The 24,510-nt window shown below is 48.9% G+C and overlaps 1 protein-coding gene across 1 annotated transcript in view; it reads left to right on the top strand.

Moving 5' to 3' along the window:
* Positions 1–24,510, top strand: part of NR2F6 (nuclear receptor subfamily 2 group F member 6) — a 165,796-nt gene that overhangs the window by 41,870 nt on the left and 99,416 nt on the right. The window lies entirely within an intron of this gene.

The following is a 24,510-nucleotide window of genomic DNA, read 5'->3' as shown; positions in this document are numbered from 1 at the left end:
TTTCTGTTTAAATTGAAATTATACAGAAGTGTCAAAAAAGCACCATTACAATACATAGAGATCAAGTTTTGTATAGGGTGCTAGACAGGACGACGGCGTTTCGGTTCCCCTATTAGATCATGGGGACCATCATCAGGATAATCAATAATTGCCTTAATGTTATAAAACCTCCAATTGCCTGAAAAAGGGAAAGGAAATAAAGAGAAAATATATACATTTTAGAAACAAAATATTCATTATGTTTAATCAAGTGACTAGAAGTGAAACGTGCATCCGAATGCTTAAGAGGTGAATTGCCATCGCGATTTTAGGTGGTAGTGCCACTAGGCGAGTGAGTTCAAACATGCTTACAGGTGGGTGGAAGGCAGGGGCAGTGCCAAGATGGGGATCAGGCTGGGAGCGTGATCGAGGTGCCGGCAGCCGAGGACGAACATGCTCCAGCGTTCAAGGATGTGGTAATGCGTGGAACGCTCACTTCGTATTTCCACTCTCACTTTATCAGTTGCTGACTAACTCACTAACTCTCTCATTCTCACTAAAACACTAACTCTCACACTAAATAACTCTCTCACTTACTAACTTTCTCACTCACTTTAAATAACTTACTAACCTTCAACCTCCTGTTCTTTATGTCCACCCAAAAAAATAAACATTGTCATAGCCAATAGCTGTGCATTATTCCGCGGTGGTTGGTTCCGTAATCGTAGTCTTTCCTTTGTTTTTTTTTCGTAGCCCAGGTGGGCGTCAACGTCCCACCTTTTGATGTATTTCCGGTGACGTCGGCACGCTTCCTGCGGAAGCTCCCACTCTTGGGTGCCATCTTCAGATTCTTTTTTCCGCGGTTGGGTCTGGATCGTTCCCGAAAGGGCTCCAGAAATTTTTGGAGAAAAAAGAAGAAAAATAGACATTTTGGACCAAAAGATATTGGAAAGACTACAGGAGACTACATCATCGAAGAGGACGACGAAGGTGAAGAAGAACTTCAAAAACTTTGACATCCATCGGAGAATGCACACTCAGGGGGCCCCCTGAATGCAAGAGATGGACAACACTCCTTTCAAATTCTGCCGTAACTGCCACCACAAGTACACGCAGAAGGTCTATCACCCGGTTTGCCTACCGGTCGACCACAAGTTCAAGGACTGCTCCGCCTTCACGCTGAAGACTCTTGGAGGATAGCCAATGCCAGCATGCAGGGCAAGGGCCAGCCACTCTCCCTTCGAGACCTGGGGCTCTCATAAGACGAAGAGGACAACGTGAAGACGACGGCTACACGGTCGTAGAGACTGATAACACGAAGACTCCTAAGAAGGTAGGAGACTCTACGGCCCCTAAAACCCCGAGAGACCCTGACTTTCAGAAAAACTAGGGCAAATCCCCGAAACCGCCGACACCGAAAGCTTCGGCGTCCGCGGCTACACCCAGGCCCAGCGGATCCTCTGAGAAGGACTCCCCGGCGCCGAGAGCTGGAGAACAGCAAAAGACGTCAAAAAAGTCCCCGAAAAGGAACGTTCGACGCCGAGGGAAAAAGACCCAAAGAGCACTTTGGCGCAGTCAAAGGACCCGAAAGCCAGCTCGGCACCGAAACCTTCGACGCCGAAGGTCGGCTCGTCGCTGACCTAGCCGCTAAAAAGACCGGCCGAACCATTCGACACAGACCACGCTGCCGAAATGGAAAAAAAGACGGCTCGAGGCCGAGATGTAGAACATCCAGCAGCGGAAGAAAGAATTCAACGCCAGGATGAAAGACTACTTGATCCCGGCGAAACCCAAGCCACAGGTTGTCGAGATAACGGAGGAGGAGGACTACGAGGTCGAAGGACAGTCGGGGAGCGCCAAGGGGTTCGACGAACCAGAAGAAGAGTCCTCCTATTACGAATATGAAGGGGACGACGACCCCAGGACGCTCCTCGGGTCTACATCCTTGGAGACTCAAGATAGATTGGCAAGACGTCGACACCGAGAGCCTGGAGGAGAGCGTCGACACCTATCCTTCGAGGCCTTCGCCGCCTGATGACATTGGGGTTTACAACAGTCATCAGGAATGCAGCTGCAGTTTTCAAAGTAAAACTCGACGAAGAGAAGCAGAAGGCAGATTTCCTTCTAGGGACACTGCTCCCTACACAAACCAGGAGCCAGTACCTGCCCATGCTAGAAAGCGTCATGGCACAGGGGAGAGAGGCTTTCTAGGAGCCTGCAACCTGCAAAGCCGTCACACCCAGGACGGAGAAAAAGTATAAGCACTCCTCCAAGGACCCACCCTACATTCAGGGATCGGTCTCAGCAGACTCCACCATCGCAGCCACGGCAACGAAAAGGGCCAATTTGCCAACTACTTCTGGGCCACCCCCAGACAAAGAAAGCAGAAGGAATGTCATGGTTGGGAGGAAAATTGAACGGAATGCCGCTATGCAATTCCAACGCACTGCTCAACAGGCACCAGTACCAGATCCTGGAATAACTGGGCCAGTTAATAAAGAACATGCCTCAGGAATTCAAGCAAAGAGCTAAACACCTTGTCGAGGAGGGGAAGAATGTGGCAAATTCTTGCCTCAAAACCGCCCTGGACGAAGCAGACACCTCCAGCAGACTCATGATGATGGGCATCATGGAAAGAAGGCAAGCCTGGCTCAGGGTTTCAGGCTTCAACCCAGAAGTGCAACACAGCATCCTGAACACCCCGTTCAACAAAGAGAATTTTTTCGAGGCTCCAGTGGATGAGAAGCTCAGCCAGCTGAAGAAGGATAACGAGACTGCAAGATCCATGGGGGCATTGCAGTTCAGAGGTACTAAGAGAGGCACCCCATCACGGAGGCCTAACGGAAGGGGAGGAAACCAGCCAGCGTCATCGCACCAGACACAACAGGAGCAACAGAAGCAGTCCTGGCAGTACCAGCCAAGAGTTCAGTCCTTTCGCTGGAGAGGGAATGGACGTGTGATCAGAATAGGAGAGAGGGACAACAACCCCCCTCTAAGTGACTTAAACGAGCTCCATGTGCCCACCCAAGCAAAAATTCCCAGGTTGGAGCACAAATACAACAGACCGGAGTCACGCGAAGTAAACACCTGGGAGCATGTAAGACCAGTGGGAGGAAGACTAAAGCACTTCTTCCAGGAGAGGAAGAGAATAACCTCAGACAAATGGGTACTCCATATCGTACAGTTCGGGTACTGCATAGTGTTGGAAGGAAAACCAACTAACAGAAAGCCGAAAAGAAGGGCGCTAGCACGAAAAGAACTAGAGCTCCTCCAAGAGGAAGCAAAAGAGCTCCTGCAAAAGTAGGCCATAGAACCAGTACCTTACAGCGAAAAGGAACAGGGGTGTGTCCTCAACATACTTCCTGGTACCAAAGGTAAACGAAACAATAAGACCCATCCTGGATCTAAGGTTCTTAAACAAATTCATAAGGACGCAAAAGTTCAAGTTGACCTGCAAGAGGTACTTCCCAAATGCAAGGTGGGGACTTCATGGTCACCATAGACCTCAAGGACGCCTACCTGCACATCCCAATGAACAGAGGGCACAAGCATCTGCTCAGATTAGTCATCGACAAAGACCACTACCAGTTCACAACCCTGGCGTTCGGCCTCAAATCGGCACCAAGGGTCTTCACAACGTGCCTCGCTGCGGTCGCAGCACACCTACGAAGGGAAGGAATACACGTATACCCTTACCTGGACGACTGGCTAATAAAAGCAAGCTCATACAGAACGTGCAAGCAGCACGCACAGAGAGTGACAAGCACGCTGATGAACCTGGGATTCTCCATCCACTGGGGGAAATCCTCAATGGAACCAGAACAAATAAAAATCTTTCTGGGAGCACAGATAGACACCTTACAAAGCTAGGTGTTCCCCAGCGAGAAAAGAACGATAGCGCTGGTGAAGGATACGCAGCTCTACCAGAAGGCGCAAGCTCGGACAGTGAGCAAAATCATGGGCATGATGGCATCATGCATACACCTAGTGCCAAATGTACGGCTACACATGAGACCTTTGCAGGAATGGCTGCAAGAGCAATGGTCACAAGTTACAGGTCGTTGGGAGGATCTAGTGGTTGTAATGCACTCAGTGCAGAAAGAGATGGCATGGTGGAACATGGGGAATATAACAAGGGGGAAGCCTCTGACGCCACCAACGCCAACCGTGACCATCACCACAGACTCATCCCAGAAGGGTTGGGGCGCTCACATGGAGAAACTCAGAGTGAGGGGTCAGTGGGCACCAGCAGATGCGGTCAGACACATCAATTACCTGGAGTTGAAGACCGTTTTCCTCGCGATAAAGGCCTTCCATACGAAACTGTACAACCAGAGAGTGTTGTTCCAGACAGACAACACAACAGCGATGTTCTACATCAACAAGCAAGGTGGGACACAATCAGTCCCGCTTTCGAAGCTAGCGCAGGAAATATGGAGATGGGCCATCCCACTCAAGATAGACCTGCTAGCCATACATCTACCAGGAAAGGACAATGTAGAGGCAGATTGGCTCAGCAGACCGGCATCGGCATCCCATGAGTGGGAGCTCAATGCACAAGAGACGAGGAGGCTGTACGACAGGTGGGGGACACTGTCGGTGGACCTATTTGCAACACGCCAGAATGCAAAATGCCGAAACTTCGCATCCAGGCAGCCCGGGGAGGGCTCCCTGGGGAATGCCCTATGGATAGACTGGTCCAGGACATTTGCTAACGCTTTTCCCCCGATACCGCTGATGCACAGGGTACTCAGCAAGTGTAGAACGAGCAACATGACCCTGATACTGGTAGCACTGCAGTGGGCCAGGCAGACATGGTACTCACAGATCATGGAGATGACAGAATTTACCCCACAGATTCGGGAGAAGGAAAGACCTACTCTCCATGCAAAACGGAGAGGTGCTGCACCCGGAGCCAGAGAGCCTGAGCCTAGTAGCGTGGCTCCAGAGGACATAGAGTTTGCGCATCTGAGACTGCCAGAAAGCACCCTGAGGCCCTTCGGGAGGCACGAAAGCCCAGCACATGGAAGAGCTACGTATCAAAATGGAAGAGATTCACACTGTGGTGCAGGAGGGAAAAGCTGCGCAATAAGATACAGAAGGACTCAACAATGCTAAAGTACTTCACGCACCTCCTCGACAAGAATCTGAGCTCATCCTCATTAAGTGTTCACTTGGCAGCGATAGCCGCTTACACAAGAGGAGAAACATGCAAGAGTTTCTTCACGTCGCAAGTCGTCGAGAGGTTCCTTGAGGGAGCATAGAGGATCGCACCACCAAAGAGGGTGCCACCACCTGCATGGAACCTTAACCTAGTCCTAACGGAACTCATGAAAGAGCCTTTCGAGCCAATCCACAAGGCCTCCCTACAAATGCTGACCATGAAAACAGCTTTCCTAGTAGCAGTCACCTCACTGCGCAGAGTGAGCGAACTACAGGCACTAACGCTTCAAGAACCCTACATCCAGTTACACAATGATAGGGTGGTGATGAGGACGGACCCACACTTCATGCCAAAGGTGGTGTCTAGGTTCCACATGAACCAGACTATACAAATACCAAGTTTCTTCCAGAAACCAGCTTCAAGCGCTGAAAGGGCACTGCACACCCTAGACGCCAGAAAGGCAATCATGCACTACATTGAGAGAACAAATGAACACAGGAAAACAAAGCAGTTCTTTGTGTCCTTCGCTAACAGTTTCATGGGGAAACCAGTAACTAAAGGAACAATTGCGCGATGGATCGCCCAAACAATACAGTTCTGGCACGAACTGGCAGGACAGGAACTAGCAGAGGGGTCGCATGCCCACTCTACCAGGAAAAAGGGAGCGACAATAGCTTTCCTAGCTAACACACCCATTCAGGATATATGCCTGGCGGCAACATGGGCTTCGGTGCACACGTTCACGAAGCACTACTGTGTGGATATTCAGACCAACAAGGAAGCACAAGTCGGACAAAAGGTGCTTCAACACATATTCAGTAACCAACGCTCATCTTCCACCCAGCCGCCACAAACATGAGAAACCGCTACAAAGTCTATGCACAGCATAGTGAATCCAGAAAGATTCACGCTGCAAAACTAATAGTTTCTTACCTGTCGGTGTAGTTTTGCAGCTTGAAGATCTGTCTGGATTCACTAGTGAACCCACCCACCTCCGCCAGAAAGATGAGGCTGGTGAGGAAAAGGCGGTTGAAACAGAAACAATACTTGGAAAAGAAGCCTTAGAGGCTAAAGCGGTGAATGACTTAGTTGAACATTGCCATACCTTCGGAAACAGAACGAACACGAGAAAAAAGAATCCGAAGATGGCGCCCAGGAGTGGTTTGTTTAAACTACTATGTTCCCGCACTGGTTTTAACTTTTGGAAGTCTAAGAGGTACTTAACACCTTGGCTGCTAGGCGTTTTCCCCCTCCTGTGCTGATATTTTATCACTCCCATTGTTCATGACGAGCTCAGCTCGTCATCAGCACAGCTCAACTGTGCATCATGACGAGCTGAGCTCGTCATGAGCATCGAAAGGGTTAATAAATGTATTTTCCTACTGACTCCAATTTTAGACATTCTCACCCTTTTCACACTCACTTTATACACGCACTGCTTCTCAGTTATCAGTACACGTTCATTTTTAGGTCTCTCCTGTCAATGCGCTTGCGAGAATATAGGGGCTTATCCAGAGGTTAACCAAACTGGCGATTTCATGCAGTGCCCGTGAAAAGCAAGCTCAATGCGCAAGCGCAATGACATAAAATGCATGTGCACATCAAAGCCAGCCATTTGTTTCCCAGCTTGGTGCCTCCAGCAGCTCTTCAAAGGTATCCGCTCTGCCCCTTGTTGCATCAAAGGCTTTCATTTCGCGGCCTCGTTTATTTTTACTCTGATTTCACGGCCGCGTTTTTTTTTTTTCTGCCCCTGTTGTGCCGCCCGACTTGTTCCAACTGTCTCCCTCGTGTACTTCTTTTCCGATTGCTCCGTGTTAACTCTGTCATTATGTGCTTTTCCCCTCCCTCTCGATGTAGCATTTGTCCTTTTGTACTTTCGGCTGCGTTTTTGTGCCGCCCGACTTGTTCCAACTGTCTCCCTCGTGTACTTCTTTTCCGAGGTGCTCCGTGTTAACTCTGTCATTATGTGCTTTTCTCCTCCCTCTCGATGTAGCATTTGTCCATTTGTACTTTCCACCCATGCGTTCACACCTGTGCACTTCTCCCTGCCTGCTTGAGGTTAATTTTTCACTTATTTATCCTCCTCACCCGCATTCAATATCACCTTTTCCGGATGTTGCCTCTGTTTTATGCAAACTGCTATCTGGAGGCAATTATCTACAAAAAACAATTTTTGGGGGGCAAAAGCCTAATTACGTAAAGGGTATTTAGACATTGCACACCGCACAACCAAAGCTCTAATTATTGCATTTCTATGTGATGATCTTGTTTCTGTATGTGCCCTTTCACATACCTTTTATCTATATTTTTTAATTACCACTCCAAGCGCATACACCATTTTGGTAACCCATTCCCACCTATAGGTCACCATGCTGGGACCACCATAGTAAGTGAGCTGCACCATGGAACAGCACTCTGCAGTTCCGCCCATGCTCGGGACCAAGTTGTAATTTTGGGCTAGTCCCGCCTTGCCTGTACACACCCCCCCTCACCCCCGTTTCCCCTGCACTCCTCCACCCCTCCCTTATCGCCTTCTCCCGAGCCATGCGACCCCCCCCACCTCCTTCACCCATCCAAACTGCGAGACCAACTCCGCCCCGCTGAAACCTCAAGCCCTTTCCCCACTCTTCCCAATTAGCCCCCCACAATGCCGAAAGCTTGTTTTTAGTGGGTGGCAAAAATGCAGCTCGTCCCCTGCTGCTTTGACTGTTGTCACACCGCTCTTCTTCTTAGCACGGCGGCTCCTTAACTCAATTCCTTGGCTGCTCCACCTTTACAGACACCCATCCTGCCTGCTATTGTACCTCTCGGCAAATGATGAGCGCTGTCAAAGGCAGTAGGGTCTGGATTGTATGTATCGTTGACATTACAAATGCTATAGGTGTCACATTTGAAAAAGTATAAAGTATTGCCATTGTAAATGACAAACCTATTACTTTTGCAAGTTTCAAGACCCACACATTAAAAGAAATTTGTCAATTACAAAACCAATAGCTCCAACTTTTCGATTGCGAGACATATTGCATTTCCAATGCTTGTTTACATACTCGCAACACACAGGGGCATCCACTTAAAAAATAAAAAAAATACAAGTGGCTGCAAGATATACTCTTCTCTGTGTGAAGGGTCCCAGATGATAAGGGCGGTACCGTACGATAACTGATGGGTATTTTCACATCTTGAAAGTATCTTGTTGTGCTTGGATCACACCACTTTACACATAGTCATAAGAAATTAGGAGGTCTTGTGTCAGACACAAAAAAGCCAGTAGATTGTATAGACCCAGTTACTTTTTGTTTGTATACATTGTCTTCTCAGGGGGCTGTATCTGTGCCAGGTCTTTAAATATTTCCTTGGACCCTCTCTTCACTGGTTTTCGTATTATTATAAACAAACTGGATACTCCTTTTTTGTGTGCAGGGTGGTTCCTAGCATCACACAACGGAGTATGACAAAACTCACTTCAATTGTGTGAGTAGCTTGAAGGCTGGCTGAACGATGAATTGTAGAATGAGGGTCTTACTGGGTCCTGTTTGTACAAATACAAGCTCAATGCTTCTACACATCCTTCAGCAAAAAATCTTCATTGGTCATTGATTGGTAGTTGGATGAACTTTTGTACAGGTTGAATTCAGACTCGTTTGCTTCATTAAGAGGTCATTCATATGTTAGGTGGTTCAGCAAAAATGCATCATTGGTCATTGATTGGTAGTTGGATGAACTTTTGTACAGGTTGAATTCAGACTTGTTTGCTTCATTAAGCGGTCATTCATATGTTAGGTGGTTCAGCAAAAATGCATCATTGGTCATTGATTGGTAGTTGGATGAACTTTTGTTCAGGTTGAATTCAGACTAGTTTGCTTCATTAAGAGGTCATTCATATATGTTAGTTGGCTAATATCTATTTTATACAGGTCCGACTCTTCGGGTGTGGGAGCCGGTTGCAAACCTCTTTTTAGAACGGTCTGTCTTGGTAAATCTCCATCACCCTTCAAGCTGCAGGTTTTATTCCATCTATTCTGCTTTCGACTCTGTCTGAGCCGGGTCTTCAAGTGCATCTTTCTGTTCTTGTGAATAGTGTGATCTGAGTAGACCAGCACTGCCTCGGCCTCTTCCTAGGTCGTGTCTCAGACATGTAAGATCTGCTGCTGTTGTCTTGTGATCAGAGCCCATGGTAGAGGTCTCAATATCTTTCGATGGGATGGGTGGTGGGAGGAGTCCGTAAGGGAGACTGAAAGACAACGGAGTATCCCTCTTAGAAGAAACTTTACAGAAGTTGCCGTTTTAATGATTCACAAAAAACTAACCTGGCCGTTGTTGTGGGTAGGCTGAGAGTTAGGCCCCATCCTGCCTATCTTGGAAAGGGGCGCCTTTCAGAGCCCTCGATGAAGAGTGAGGGTCCTAAAAGCTCTATCCATTCTCGACACGGGTTAAACCAAGCGCTAATCGGGTATTTCAAGAGTTGGAATAATTGGGCATTGCGTTGGCTACTGATTACTGGTAGCAGTGTCTTGGAGAAGCGTTTTTTCATGCTAATTCCATTCTTCCGCTGCGACTTTTCTTCAGCAAAGCCTTTTGTGAGTTGCTCAGTCGGTATCTTTAAACCCCTGGATATTTTTCTTTCACAGCTGTAAGGCTCTTTGCATACAAACATCGGGGGTCTTGCTAAAGATTGTGTTTCGTTTTCTTGCTTCGTTAATCTAATTTTTTCTCCTTCGCAACTCCGTGGCATCCTGTTGGAATGCTTTTGTGAAAGCTCCAAATATTTGAATCTCCACACAACGGATAAAAATGCTCTGTACTCGTAACCTTTTGTAGTTTGTTTTTAAGTTGCAGTTTTGCTTTTCTCCGTGTCTTTACAAGCCTTACAATCAGTCGTTTTAGGGGCTTCCAACATAGTTAGGTTTGCAATGTTTTAGTTTGAAGTTGTCCGTCATCTTCTGCACATACTCATTCTGAGGCATTCATTATTACATTTCTGTTGAAACAGACCTTTAGCAAGGGATGAGCTGAGAGCAAAACAACAATAAACGGGTGATAATTTCATGCGCCTTATTTCGTGTGCCTCACCCTCTCGGACAGAGGAAAGCTGCAGCTGACCCCGCTCTTGTTTTTTGTTGTGCAGACAAATGGCCGCTTGGCGTAATGCTGAATTAATTACGGAACATTGTGAATAAGTAAATAAAACCGAAGCCGGGGGACAATTTTTTTTGTTTGTGTTGCAGTTTAACTAGCTTTGCAAGCTGGAGGCTCACATGTCCTGTGCCTGGAAATGGCTCATGTTGTGCTTTGGAAATAACTTCAGTACTTAAGGTAGCCAGCAAAGAATGGTTGGGCACAAAAGGATGGCTCATGTTTTTGAACCAATTCTTTTTTGTTCTGACCTATTTCTTGCCTATTTACAGATAACTCTACCATGTTGTCACATAGCACGCAGCATTCAAATCCTCCCCACACCCCATCAATTTCCTTTTATCTTATTTATTTATTTTTATTTTATTTATAAAGTTTAATATAGCGCGAACATGATCCCGAAGGATATCGGAGCGCTTTACAATTTAAGGGCGTGGGAGGTAAAAGTTGCAGTACAATCATCAAAGGGATAACAACCCAAACAAATCAAATATGCACATCAAACATGAAGGTTACAATCGAAGCGACAACAAGGGTAAGATAATGATAGGAACATAGCGAACTGGGAGGGGAGCAAATGAATAGTAGAGCAGAATAATATCAATCGCAGGCCTTAGGGTGAAGGTCCAAAGCATAAGAGCAGACCATCTAAAAACTTTTAAAGTAGGAACTTGTTCATGAGGAATCTTTTGGCTTCCAATTTGAAGGTAGTCTTGGAGGAGATTCTGCGTATTTGCAGTGGGAGAGAGTTCCAGATCTTCTGAGCAGAGCCAGAGAAGGCTCATGACCCGTTCTCTTTTTGCGAAAGATCTGTAGTTTCAGGATGAGAGAGTTAGCAATCCGAGAAGGTCTACCCTCTTCGGATAATTCCAGCTTTTGCGCTAGAATTTGGTATATGGTGGAAAGATAACCATCATGTGTCTTGAAGATGTGTACGCCATATTGGAAGCATTGCACAACTCTCCAACTAGTGTCGCCACCTTCTCTGCCACAATGCGGTTACTTCCCACAATTGTTCTCTAACTCCCTTAAATGTTTGTGCATGATTTTGTGCAGTACTTTAATTTCATACAAAACAAACAGAAGGCAGCTCAGCAAATGTTTAAGAGGGAGCAGTTGATTCTTGAAAAGTCAATAATGAGTCAAAAGCGATTTATCTTGGGTATTGAATGATTCTCGATGGCCATAGATCACGTATCCAAGTGAAAAATAGTCACTCTGGTAACCGCCAAGAAGTTTAGTCCAATCTCGAGGTCAGGGTAATGTTGCTTCATCCGCGTTCGAACAGCATTGTTAGCCAGGAACATCTGTTTGATGCTCTTTTGGTATTGACCTCTTTCCACAGCCGGTACGAAAGGCCTTCCGACAGTTGACACATTACCTGTGAGCCCAGGTTTCTGCTCACTGAGAAATCACTGTTGGCTCATTATGGGCTTTTCAAGAATCAACTGCTCTGTCTTAGATATTTGCTGTGCTCCTTTCGGTTTATTATATCATCTTGTTAGATCGGTTCATACATTTACACCTTTGGGTAGCAGGTTGTTTGCACGGTGAGCACTTCTATAACACAATTACTGTTATTGATCTTTATACAGTGTAAACAAGACTTTAGCCATACGGTTTCCTATGGGATGTGCAACTCCCCTTCCCTCTGCTACCAATGTAATTGTTGGTATTTTACTGTCATGCCTGTCCCACACGATGTTTTCTACTATTTGAAATCCCAATTAAAAAATCATAAGTTTTTTTTTCTCCCTATTCAATCTGTCTTGATGTGAATGGAGAATCCTTAATACCAGACCTATGAGGAAGGACAGTATGTGGGCTGATGCAAGGAGTGAGACGAGGAGTGAGGCCAGCGGCCTGAATATGTCCCCAGATGCTGGTCTTGCTCCTCTTTCCGTGTCTACTCAGGAAGGAGCTTCTTGCGCACTGGTGGCGCAGAGGGCAGCTGATTTCCTTGACTTTCACCTACCCATGGTGGCAGTCAAAATTAATCTCTTGACAAAGGAGCTACAACCAAAAATCCCCACATCAGAATCCTTACTTCTATTTAATGATACACTCACTGACGTCCTGTTGGCTACCTGGTCCAAACTCAGCACAGGAGATCCTGTGAATAGGACGATTGCCCACCACAATCTCCCCATACCTGGGGACCCAAACTTCCTCATGCAGCACCCTACCCCTGAGAGCTTGGTGGTCCATGCCTCCACCTCCCAAGACGCTTTCCCTACCACTCCCGCAAATAGAGAATCCAAGAGCCCGGACTCATTTGGGAAGATGTTTTCTTCTGCCTGCTTGGCATTGTGGGCAGTGAACACTGTATGCCTTTTGGGCCATTATTCAAATAAATTGTGTGATATGGTTTTGCAAGTGCTGCCACAGGCCCCGAAGGAGTCCTGGGCTGTACTTTCCCAAGTGGTCACTGGCGGGAGAGATGCAGCAAAGTTCACTATTCAATGAGTTCTTAACACTATCAACTCACTAGACAGTCGTTTCCATCACCCTGGCCCTTAGGAGCCAAGCCTGGCTCAAGACTACTGGCTTTTCAGGGGATGCCCAAGCTTCCCATATGGACATGCCCTTCGATGGCCCCCACTCTCTTCGGAGATGAGGCAGATACGGCGATTGTGCGCTTTAAGGATTCTTGTGCTACTGCCAGATCCTTATGTCTCTCTACTACCCTACTCCCACATTAATCTGCCTTTCGCAGCTATAGAAGGGGCTTCATGCTGTGCTAGTTCCTGCCCAGCAACTGTGCTCTGCAGCCTCCCCAACCTCTGTTTGGCTGAAGGAGCAGTACCCACAAACCTTGTAGGTAATGTGGCCAGCGGTCTGGCCAGTCCACCACCCTCAGCCCCACTGCAGTGTCCTTCAAAACCTCCTAGTCTGCTTTGGGCACCCACTTTGCAGGAGTCTCCATCACTTGCCACTGGCAGTCCATAACATCGAACAGGTGGGTTTTGCCGATTGTCCGATCTGACTACTTCCCTCAGAGACAACCCCTCCCCCACCATGCCACCATCTCATGATCGGCTGATGGAGGATCATCTGTCCCTTCTCCGTGAGGAGGTCTCAGCTCTCTTAGCAAAGGGAGCAAAAGAGAGGGTTCCAGTACCAGAATTAGGCTGTGCTACTGCCTTGCTACTTTCTGGTTCGCAAAAAGGACAAGGGCCATCGCCCTATTCTCAGTCTCTGTACTCTCAATCTCTTCCTCAAAAATGAAAAGTTCAAGATGCTCACTCTAGCTCAGGTCTTGTCTGCTAAATCGAAGAGACTGGATGGTAGCGTTGGACTTGCACAATACTTTTTTCATATTGCCATCCTGCCAGCCCACCATGCTCAATCTGTGGTTTACAGTAGGTTGCAAGCACTTTCAGTTCACTATGCTTCCTTTAGGCCTTACCAACGTCCTTTGTGTGTTCACCAAGGTGATGGCGGTAGTTGCAGCTCATCTGCGGAGGTCAGATGTGCCAGTCTTCCCCTACCTCGATGACTGACTGGCTGCTGAAGGCTGGCTCACCCCAGTCTGTTGTCTTCCACCTCCAAACTACAGCAAACCACCTGCACCCGCTTGGGTTTATTATCAACATGCCAAAATCACACTTTACTCCCTCTCTGATGCTCCCTTTAAGTGCAGTTTCGGGCTTATCCTCCCTAACGGCGAGCCCAGGATAATCAGGCTATGAGACATATTTCAGCCACTATCCTTGTTTTTACTTTGTGGTGGCCTACCGTTTTGAATCCCCCTCCGATCCCAGTCCAGTCAGCTCGTAACCTGGGCTTCCAATTTGATAATACCATGTCTTGCAAGGCCCAGATCAATAAGGTTACATCTGCCTGCTTCGGCAAACTACGCATGATCAGGAAGATTTTTCCTTATCTCCCTTTGGACTCCCGTAAGACTATTGTCCATGCCCTGATCACGTCGCATCTAGATTATGCCAACAGTCTTTATGCTGGCGCCCCCCTCTACCTTATTTAAAGGTTACAAGTTGTACAAAACGCAGCTGCAAGACTGATCGGAAATATCCCTTTCCGCCACTCAGTAGCAGCTTATCGGAAAGAATTGCACTGGCTTCCCATCTCCCGCCGTATCCAGTTTAAAGTTTTGATCCTTGCCTTCCGTGCTCTTAACGGACTAGGCCCGGTCTATTTGAGTAAAAGACTCAAGCTATCCTTATCTCTCAGATCGTTGAGATCAAACAGCCTACGTCTCCTGGTGGTACCTAGATTTCGCCGTGCCAGGAGCGGGGGCAGAACGTTTGGAGTGGCTGCTGCCAAGCTTTGGAACAGCCTCCCACTGGATCTTAGGTTCATTGAGTCAGAGCTAGTGTTCCGCCGCAAACTCAAGACCTGGCTGTTCACTACCTCTTAAAGCAGCTTTCCCTTTCTGTTGGCATGTAATCTGTAGCGCCGGGACACCCCCTCTGGGGGTAGCTGTGCGCTCTATAAGCTTCTTAAATAAAATAAATTAGTGAGTGCCTCTGAGGTATCGGAAGACACACTGGACTTGACCCAATTTTCCACAGGAGCAGATGCAAGGTCCCAACTCCCCTCAAAAAGCGAATGCCCTGATTGTATCCAAAATCTAAATAACTCCTCCATGGTGGAGAAAGGGGAAGTGAAAGAGAGAGAGACCCCCTCCAGATCCAGTGGTCCGTCCGTAACTTCTGTTGTCGAATTCGGGTTCTTCCCTCAATCACGTAGAGAAATATTAGGACCTATATAACACATTAGTACATCAACATTAGAGCTTAACATTTCATTACGTTAAGATTTAGCATCCATAATTTCACACCCACGCACCTGACTCTCTTGAAAGACTAGCCACACCCTGAAGGGTTGAGAGTATCTTATTTCAATTATTTTCTTATCATTTCTACTCTTGATTTTAATTTACTAGGTTGAAAGACTTGATGAAGAAAGTCAGTTTAAACCAAAGAATATCAGAATAGTGTTTTTTCCACGAGGAAGTGTTTTTTTTTTTTTTTAAATAGTTTTTATTGCAGATATAAAATATAAAAACATACAGTTGTACATACCGATGTGACTGCCCCTCCTCCCCGTCATATACAATCCCTTCATCAACCATTACACAGCCTGAGTGCCCACATCCCGGAGGCTGGGCGGCGCATGTTCCGGTAGTACTCAAACCCGGTAATAACTCAGGGATATCAGGACCGTCACTCGGTCAGAGGATCCAGTATCTGCTTTTGTTTGAACACCCCCTCCCAAACTTATGAACAATCCATGCCTAAGCCCACCTTGGAGGTCCTACGAGGAAGTGTTTTAGTTCAGGTTGTCTAATTATCCTGAGTTCTGACCACTATATTTAATATTCCAGAAAAAACAAGAAGATTCTTACTGTCCTGTAGCCTTCCCCACTGGAAATCTTCTTGTTGAGCCGCGATACAGGAAAAGACTAAAGGAACACTAATCTCCAAAAGGAGGAGGTTCCCGGTGTGTACACCACTCCGGAAAAAAGGCGGCGTTACCAGGAAAGCTTCGGGTGACGAAATTCTCCTTCGAGAGAGCGCGTTACTGGACGCTGCTCACTCGACGAGGAAATCAGTGGAAGTGCACAGCTCTTAGGGCGTGCACGCAGATTAATACACTGCAGATCAAGGACTGAACAAAAGACTAGAATGCCTAAGGCGCTTGCAATGGCAGGCGCCATCTTGAGTGGTTGAAAACTTTATGTAAGCAGTTTTACGCATTAGTCTCTGCAATAACAATTTAGAATGGAGAATGCCACAAATACCAGAGAGGGTAAAGGGCAAAACGGATCTTTTTCCTTGGTGAGCTTTTCATGATGCATGTGCTGGTGTTCCTGACATGAGGCTTCTGGGCCTCATGGCCTCCTGCTAGTGACAGCAGTGGGACTTTAAGTTCCAGTGGTCGCAGCATATGGGGAATCTCTCCAACTTGGTTCAGTTCTCGGAGGGAACTGCGACCGGTCTGCAGTAGTGGCTAACGAACCGCTGCTGGGTCAGGGGCAGACCCTTCTTCCTTCCCCAACCAGATCGTACAGTAGTGATAGGTGCGTCACTCCTAGGATGGGGATGCCATCTGGGAGAGGTGGAGCTCAGAGGACTCTGGTCTCCGGGGAAATCCGCACTCTAGATCAACCTTCTGGAGTTCTGTGTGATCCTACCGGCATTGAAAGCTTTTCTGCCCTTGATAAGGGGACGGCTGGTACAAGTGTTCAGACAACACTACCGTCATGTAGTACTGCAGCAAACAGGGTGGGGTTGTGTACCCTTTGTCAGGAGGCTCTCCATCTCTGGACATGGCTGGAGCTACAGGGCTTATTCCTGGTGGTTCAGCACCTGGTGGGTTCTCAAAATGCTAGAGCGGATTATGAATGGCCTTTCTACCCGGAGGTGGCGCAGGGTCTCTTTCAGCAAGAGAGCCTTGGTTAGATTTTTTTGTCTTCACCGAGAATGCACAATGCCAATAAATTTGCGTGATGTACTTTCCAAGGCGGCACTTGCTTGGAGATGCTTTTAGTCTCGAGTGGAGCTCAGTACTCCTTTCTGCCCATACCACTCTTAGCCAGAGTTTTCAAGAGGGATTGGTCCCAAGTTATCCTTGTGGCACCGGACTGGGTGCGGAGAGTCTGGTATCCCGAGTTACTGAGCATGGCCATCAATCGGGTCAGGCTGCTCCTTCGGGAAGATCTTATTTCACAGCAGCAGGGGAGGGTTTGAGCCTCTACACTATTGTCCCATCTAAGCCGCCTTACCGCTCAGTCTATCCTGAAAATGTGGAGCTTTGCACAAGGGCCTCCTTTCTACCAAAAGTGGTCATTCCTTTTCATGTAGGCCAATCTATCACCATGCCTACCTTTTTATGTTCCTTCACATCCTTCTATTGATTAGGAGTGATTCCACAATCTGGACCCAAAAAGAGCAACCACATTCTACCTTGACTGCCCATGAGAGTTCCAGGTGGTGACCACGTCTTTGTGTGGTATGTTGGTGTAAAGAAAGGTCCGGCAGTGCAGAAGCAGATCACCACATGGGTCATACTCTGCATCAAAATCTGGTACGCACTAGGGGGCGTGGCCAGCAGCATGGCCAGCTAGGACGTATCTCTTCGTAGCTCCGGGCGAGCTGCTCTTAATCCGGCAGAAAACTGATGCCACAGAGCCCAAAACCGACTTCCAAAGACACATCGAGCTACTGTGCTTCCCTTTGACCTACAATCTGCCGGCTGTACGGTGAAACTAACCGAAAATGGCAAACGAAGACTGAAACAAACCCGGCCGCGGAAATCAAGATGGCGGCGGCGCGCTGAGTGACTGGATTCTGCCCGGAGAAGGAGCACTGCTCGGGCCGATTCATAGGTAAAGGGACAACAGCCGAGCACCCCCGGTCGCCGCCAAGATCGCGGATGTGGGGAAGTGGCCGGCGCCCATACACAAGACGCTCCTGGAACTAAAGGTATTTGGCGGCGGACCCCGACCGAGACCATTACACCCACCTCCTGAAGGGCTACGGGGACGCTGACGCCGGACCGTGCCCGGCTGTGACCTGGGTGCGGGAGGAGTGGAGACGGAGCCCACCGAAAGAGGACTGCACCCTCGACGGCAAGCACAGCACACACGGGACCCCACGACATCACCGGCTGTCGGGAGGTAGGAAGAGCTCCTGTGCCTCTGTAAAGACGCGGGCGCTTAGCTCGCAAACGTGCGCACAGCACTGTGGGACCCCGCCGGGATCTCCAGCGGGCCTGGTCAGACTCTGCACACTGGGCAGACCTGCCTCGCACCCCCCTGTGGAGTAGGGCTGGTACTCCCCGCCCCCCCCTCACTGAGACCACGGAGTGTATCATAGCTGTGGGCTGATTGATATGGGCCAGAGGTGGAGGCCTAGCCCATGAGTACCTGGGTGAGGCGGCGTTCAGAGCGGCACCCGACCAGCAGACTGCACCCGCCACCGGGTGCTGCGGGACCAGTGAAAAGGGACAGGACGAGGCGGGGGAGAGGCACAATATAACGAGGCACTACGCGCACACAAAGCGCTTTATCCGATTATACTCCAAGGGAGCAAGGGCAAGGAGACCGTGGACTACAGACAGGGAGCGGGACCCAGGACGAGGCACAGATCGGCATTAAAGATACAAGCAACAAGGTACAAGTCTCAAGCCCGCGGACCTGCTGCACAGGTGGAGAAAGACATAGGTGCCACACGGAAGGCGCTGCTTGGCGTCATCGACCATGGGGAAGAAAGATACACTCTCCAAACCTGCCAAACAGGGCCCCATGGATAACTTCGCCGCACCACGACCGAACATCGAGGCCGCACCCATGACAAATGGCCCACGCTCAGACACAGACCTCTTGATGCCCGCCATCCAGGCGTCCAGGGCCGACATTCAGGAATCCAGGCCAGCATTGGAGGTTAAAATTGGCGAAGTGGGGTCGGAGGTGACGCTACTACAACAAGACTTCCGGAAGTTGTCAGACCGGGTGACTACGGCGGAGACGCGAATAGGGAAGGCGGAAGACTCGATCTCCACGCTAAGGAAGGACATGGCAGAGCTCCAGGCCTCGCATCGTCAGCTTCTGTGGAAGGTTGACGATGCAGAAAATAGGGCGCGACGCAACAACCTGCGCTTTGTTGGATTTATAGAAGGAATTGAGGGGACGGACATGGTGGCCTACCTCCACTCTTGGCTGACGACAACCTTCCCGGCGGCGCAGTTCTCTAACTGTTTCATCATCGAAAGGGCCCCTAGAGCCCTACTGACTCGACCACCTGAGGGAGCGAGACCCAGACCCGTCATTGCGCGCTTCCTCAACTTCGCAGACCGGGACCTGATACTGCGAGACTCCAGAAAACTGGGGAAAATCCGCATGGTGAACGCAACTATTATGATTTTCACTGACTATAGCCAGGAAGTGCAAAAGCTACGCCGTTCCTTTGACGCAGTCAAAGCAAAGCTGAGAGACATGAACATTATCTATATGTTACTTTTCCCAGCGAAATTAAAGGTGATCTACAAAGATAAAGCACACTTCTTTAACCATCCGGAGGATGCCTGGCAATGGCTGGAGGAACGTCCCATATTTCACAGACAGGAAAACAATAGAGGGGGCGGATCAGAGAGGCCGACTCCACACAGGCCGCAGTGGGAACGGCCGAAGGCCCAGTGACCAAAAAGCGCAAAGGAATAGGAGACAGACACAGACCACGCCCTACCCGGGACGCACTCAGATGAACAGACGAAAAGGACAATCTGCATCACCCAGAGGGAGAGGCGCAACGGGATCTGGATTCAGTCGTATGAGCAGAGCCTCCCGCTCGGAAGGATAAGAGAGAGAGAAGACTCCGAAGCCCGCTCATCGGGAGAGGAAGAGGGAGGAGCGCACTACTTCCATCCGCTGGAAAAGGCGATTCATGAGCTAGAACAAGATGCCTCCGAGCAAGTGACAGACCCCCGTCCAGACACGCAGGACTCTCACTCCTGAACAAGGGCAGATTGGGCAGCTGAGATTGCAGCTCGTCGCTAAGAGGACACGCAAGTTGATACACCCTCCTTATACCTATTGGTTTCTATTGGCTACAGACTTCTTTGTACACACATTCTTATTTTGACTTTGACTCTCAAGACTATCTAATGGGGAATGTACTACATGTTTTGCACTGAGTTGGTTAGAGTAGGTTAAAGGGAGGGGGTCTTCTGGGAGGGCGATAGACCTTCTCCTACTGACAGTTCTGCCTTGCAGAGAGATGGGACTGAAAGGGGAGGGAGGTGGGGTGGGGGGAAGGTGGGGGAATTCAGCTATGTTAAAGCAGCAGGTTGGGGACAGCACATGGGGGGAGGGAGAGGAAGTTGGGGGGAGTTAGGGGGGAGCGAGGCACTCCATCCGAGTGCCGCAACCATATGTCGGGCAGACACACGACAGGCAACACATCCCACCACAAAACGTCAGAGACTACCTGACACTAATTAACGCATCACTTAGGCTGTTGGCCTCTGTCCCACACCGAACACGTCACAGGAGATGCAGGGTTTGCCACTTACACATCACCGGCATGACTATGGAGGACCATGAGGGGGGAGCTGGCCACGAAGAGGGCATTAAGGTGATGACCTGGAATGTTAAACGCCTAGGCTGTAAGATTAAACGAGGCTTGGTAAACAATTACATCAAGAGGTCTGGGGCGGATGTTGTACTCCTCCAGGAAACACACCTACAAGGCGATAGATGCGCCTTCTTGGCAAGGGGACAGTACAAAGTTTTGGCACACGCAGGGTTTTCCTATGGGTCTAGAGGGACTGCAATACTCATTAAAAATAACCCACCAATGAGAGTGACACAGATCTGGACTGATAGACAGGGCACCTATGTAGGGGTGAGGGGGTCATGGAGAAGAAGGGAATACACACTCATATCAGCCTATGCCCCACCCAAACTACAGGCAGATACTATGAAGGGGATATCTGACATAATTCTCAATACATCAGACACGATCCAAATCCTTGGGGGGGACTTTAATGACGTGATGAGCTCCTCCGCGGACCGGACTGGTGAGCGAGATAGATCCCACAATATTACCCCCCTAGCTAAATCCATGGAGATACTAGGCCTCCTAGATGTGTGGTGTTGGCTCCATCCAGACACACGGGCGTTTTCCTTCTTCTCGGGGGCACACAAAAAATCTACTCTCGCCTGGACTATATCTTCATGGCACGACAGGCGCTGCAAGTATCAGACTCGGCGGAATACTATGCTCGAGGGGTGTCTGACCACTCCCCCCTAGCGATTTAGATTGGTAGACGGAAGAGGAGGGATCCCGCAACCCTTCGACTCTCGGCCTGGGATTTACAAAACCCCTACATTAGGAAGGGACTTAGGGCCGACGTGAAGGTGTTCTTAAGGGAAAACGTGGGATCTGTAGACTCACGAGTAGTCCTGTGGAAGGCACTCAAAGTAGTGCTTCGTGATAAGGCCCACTGTAGACTAGCTGAGGCTAGAAAGAAGAACCAGACTGAGGTACCGGCCCTAGAAGCACAAATATTACAACTAGAGCAGGACCATTTACTCACGAGAGACATAGGGACACAACGACACCGTACAGATACTCAAGCGCAATACAGACAGCTAGTGACGGGGGAGGCCAGGACGCAAGCACTGGCTACTTTACACCGCATATATGATGTGGGTGATAAATCGGGGAGACTATTGGCCTGGCTCAGTAGGAAGGAGAGAGACGAACTCTTGGGTCGGCACCGACGATAAAATAGCTGAAGCATTTGCCGAATGCTACGAAAATCTATACAAGGCCCGAGATTTGGGCTCCAAAACGGAGGCGCTTAAATATATGGCGCCCATCACCCTCCAGGTACTTGAGGAGACCGATTGTGCAGGTCTAGAGTCCGACATCACGGAAGAGGAAGTCAGAGCAGCGCTGGCCAAACTTCGCACAGGGAAGGCCGCGGGTCTTAACGGCTTTTCTGCGGAGCTCTTCGAGAACATGGCCGACCTCCTGACGCGACATCTGCTGGGCATGTTCCAGGATGCGGAAAAGGAGGGACAGTTCCCCCTGGATCTTAGACAAGCTACGATTGTCCCGATCCACAAACCTGGGAAACCACCAGAGGACTGCACCTCGTACCGTCCCATTTCCCTACTAAATGTGGAGGCCAAGATATATGCAACCATACTGGCTCTGCGCATGAGAAGAGTCAACCCAGGCCTGATACATATGGATCAGACAGGATTCATTCCCGAAAGGCCTACTAGGTATAATTTAAGAAGGACACATAACTGGCTACATGTGATAAAAGACGGAGCAGAACCACATTGGTTCATGTCCCTAGACGCAGAAAAGGCGTTTGACGCTGTTCATTGGCCCTTCTTAGAGGGAGTACTAGAACGAATGGGTTTTGGACCCAAATACAGAGGAAAATCAGTCTACTGTATACAGGCCCTGGAGCCCGAGTAAGGGTCAATGGGGTGACGTCGAGGACTTTTCCCATAGAACGGGGAACCAGACAGGGATGCCCCCTGTCACCCCTGCTATTCGCCTTGACAATCGAGGTGATGGTCCCCGCGGTCAGACAAAACGAGACGATCACGGGGTTCTGTATAAGCCAAGCAGACACACGGGAGGAAAAATTATCCCTTTACGACGACTACGTTCTCTTCTATATCACGCGACCGGAAAGCACAATACCGGCACTATTTGACGAACTGGCAAACTACGGCGCGAGGTCCTGATACCAGAATAACTGGCACAAATCAACACTCTATGACCCCCAAGGGCGTAAGGAATGGCCCCAACTGCCGCAAAATCTACAGACAACCGATGAAGGCTTCCAATACCTAGGGATATTTATCACTGCTGACAGACGCCTCATATATGCATAATATCGCCCAGATCATACTTGACTTCAAAGCTGACGCGGGTAGGTGGCAGTCCCTTCCTTTAACAATACTTGGTAGGGCAGCGATGTTCAAAATGATATCTCTCCCAAAATTCCTTTATGCCTTCCAAAATGAATATTTCCTGATACCGCCCAAGACTTTCCGAGACATACATGTAGACCTCCGATCATTCCTTTGGTTGGGTAAACACCCCAGAGTCGCATTGGCTAAACTACAGAGACACCAGTATGACGGGGGGGATCTCACTTCCTGACCGAGAGACCTACTATTGGGCAGAACACCTAGCTCCCATCAACGACTGGCTCCATGCACCTGCCACGCACCTCACGTATGCCCTAGAAAGATACCAAATGGGTACACACTCAAGCCTACACTACATATATGGTGGGAAGGGGCAGGCTGGATTGCTGTCGGCCACAAAGATTACGCTATGGGATGGGCGCACAGGGCTACGAAGCAAACCCCAATATGGGAGTGCTCCTGGCTCAAAGAGCTAAGCAAACTGAGAGGGTTCCAGGGATGGGACGACATCGGCATCTCTACGTGACGGGACGTCATAAAAAATGGAGCACTAAAACCCTTTGCCTCGTTGCAGACCGAATTTGGGCTACAGCGTTCTCAATTCTTTAAATACATACAACTGAAACATGCTTATTTGGCGGAAGGGACACTACAAGAGCCGCTACCCGAATATGCACCGCTAGAGGGCCGTCTGTTGCAGGAAAAGATCCCAGGGAAAGCGGTCTCCCTGACCTACAAAACAATCGTGAATAATAGACCAAACACACTGGCGGGCCTCAGAGACAAATGGGAGCAGGATGTGGGTGAGATGGATGAGATAGACTGGGGGGGGGGAGGGGGGTACTGATGCACCCTAGAGAAGTAGCAATCAAGTCACGATTGCACCTAATCCAGTTAAAGATCTTACACAGAGTATACTATGACAGAGTGAGGCTATGCAAAACGGGGAGGGTGTCAGACCCCAGCTGCCTACGCTGCAGACACGAGAACTGGACCTTCTTACACATAATATGGTCATGTCCAGATATACAGGCCTACTGGAGCGCGATCACCACGGAACTGAGTAACATACTGGAGATAGACATACCATTGGAACCGAAGTTGGTCCTCTTGGGCATGACCAATGATATAGATCTGGCCCGCCCACTATTAATCTTTTTGGTGTTAGCCTTGGTGGTGGCCAAGAGAGAAGTAGCTAGGAAGTGGGGAGCGCCCGACACGCCTCAGCTAGGGGAATGGAGGAGGGGACTAGACATCTACATGGCAGAGGAAAGGGTCACATATAAAGCAAGAGGCTGTCTGAGGAAATTCCGTAAAAGTATGGGGTCAATGGAGACGTTATCATGGCCTGGACGGGGGTCTCTGATAGGACATAAAACAATTACGAGTTGGCCAGCAGAAGGGGGGAAGCCATGAGAATCAAGATGGTGGGTGGGAAATACAGGGAGAACTGTGATGGATGAACATTTGGTCTGTGATGATGGGAAATTACACTTTGACGGAAGAGGGCGGGATGTGGGGTTCGGGGCGCGGGATTGCTACCTGATGATGACATGCATGTTCTATGTACTGCCTTGTGGAAAAAACAATAAAAATGTTTCAAAAAAAAAATCTGGTACGCACTGGCAGGAAGCAGCCTCCTGAAGGTTTATGGGCTCATTCCACCAGAGCTAAAGCGTCCACCACTGCGATAGCACGCTGAGTTCCGGTCCTGGATATCTGGCAGTCAGCAACATGTTCTGCCTTGCACAAGTTCACCAAACATTACTGTCTAAACAGGCAGGTCTGTAGAGATGGGCACTTTTAC

This window comes from Lissotriton vulgaris, chromosome 12 (assembly GCF_964263255.1).
Source record: "Lissotriton vulgaris chromosome 12, aLisVul1.2, whole genome shotgun sequence".
NCBI classification, from domain to species: Eukaryota; Metazoa; Chordata; class Amphibia; order Caudata; family Salamandridae; genus Lissotriton; species Lissotriton vulgaris.
This window is presented reverse-complemented; position numbering and strand designations above follow the sequence as displayed.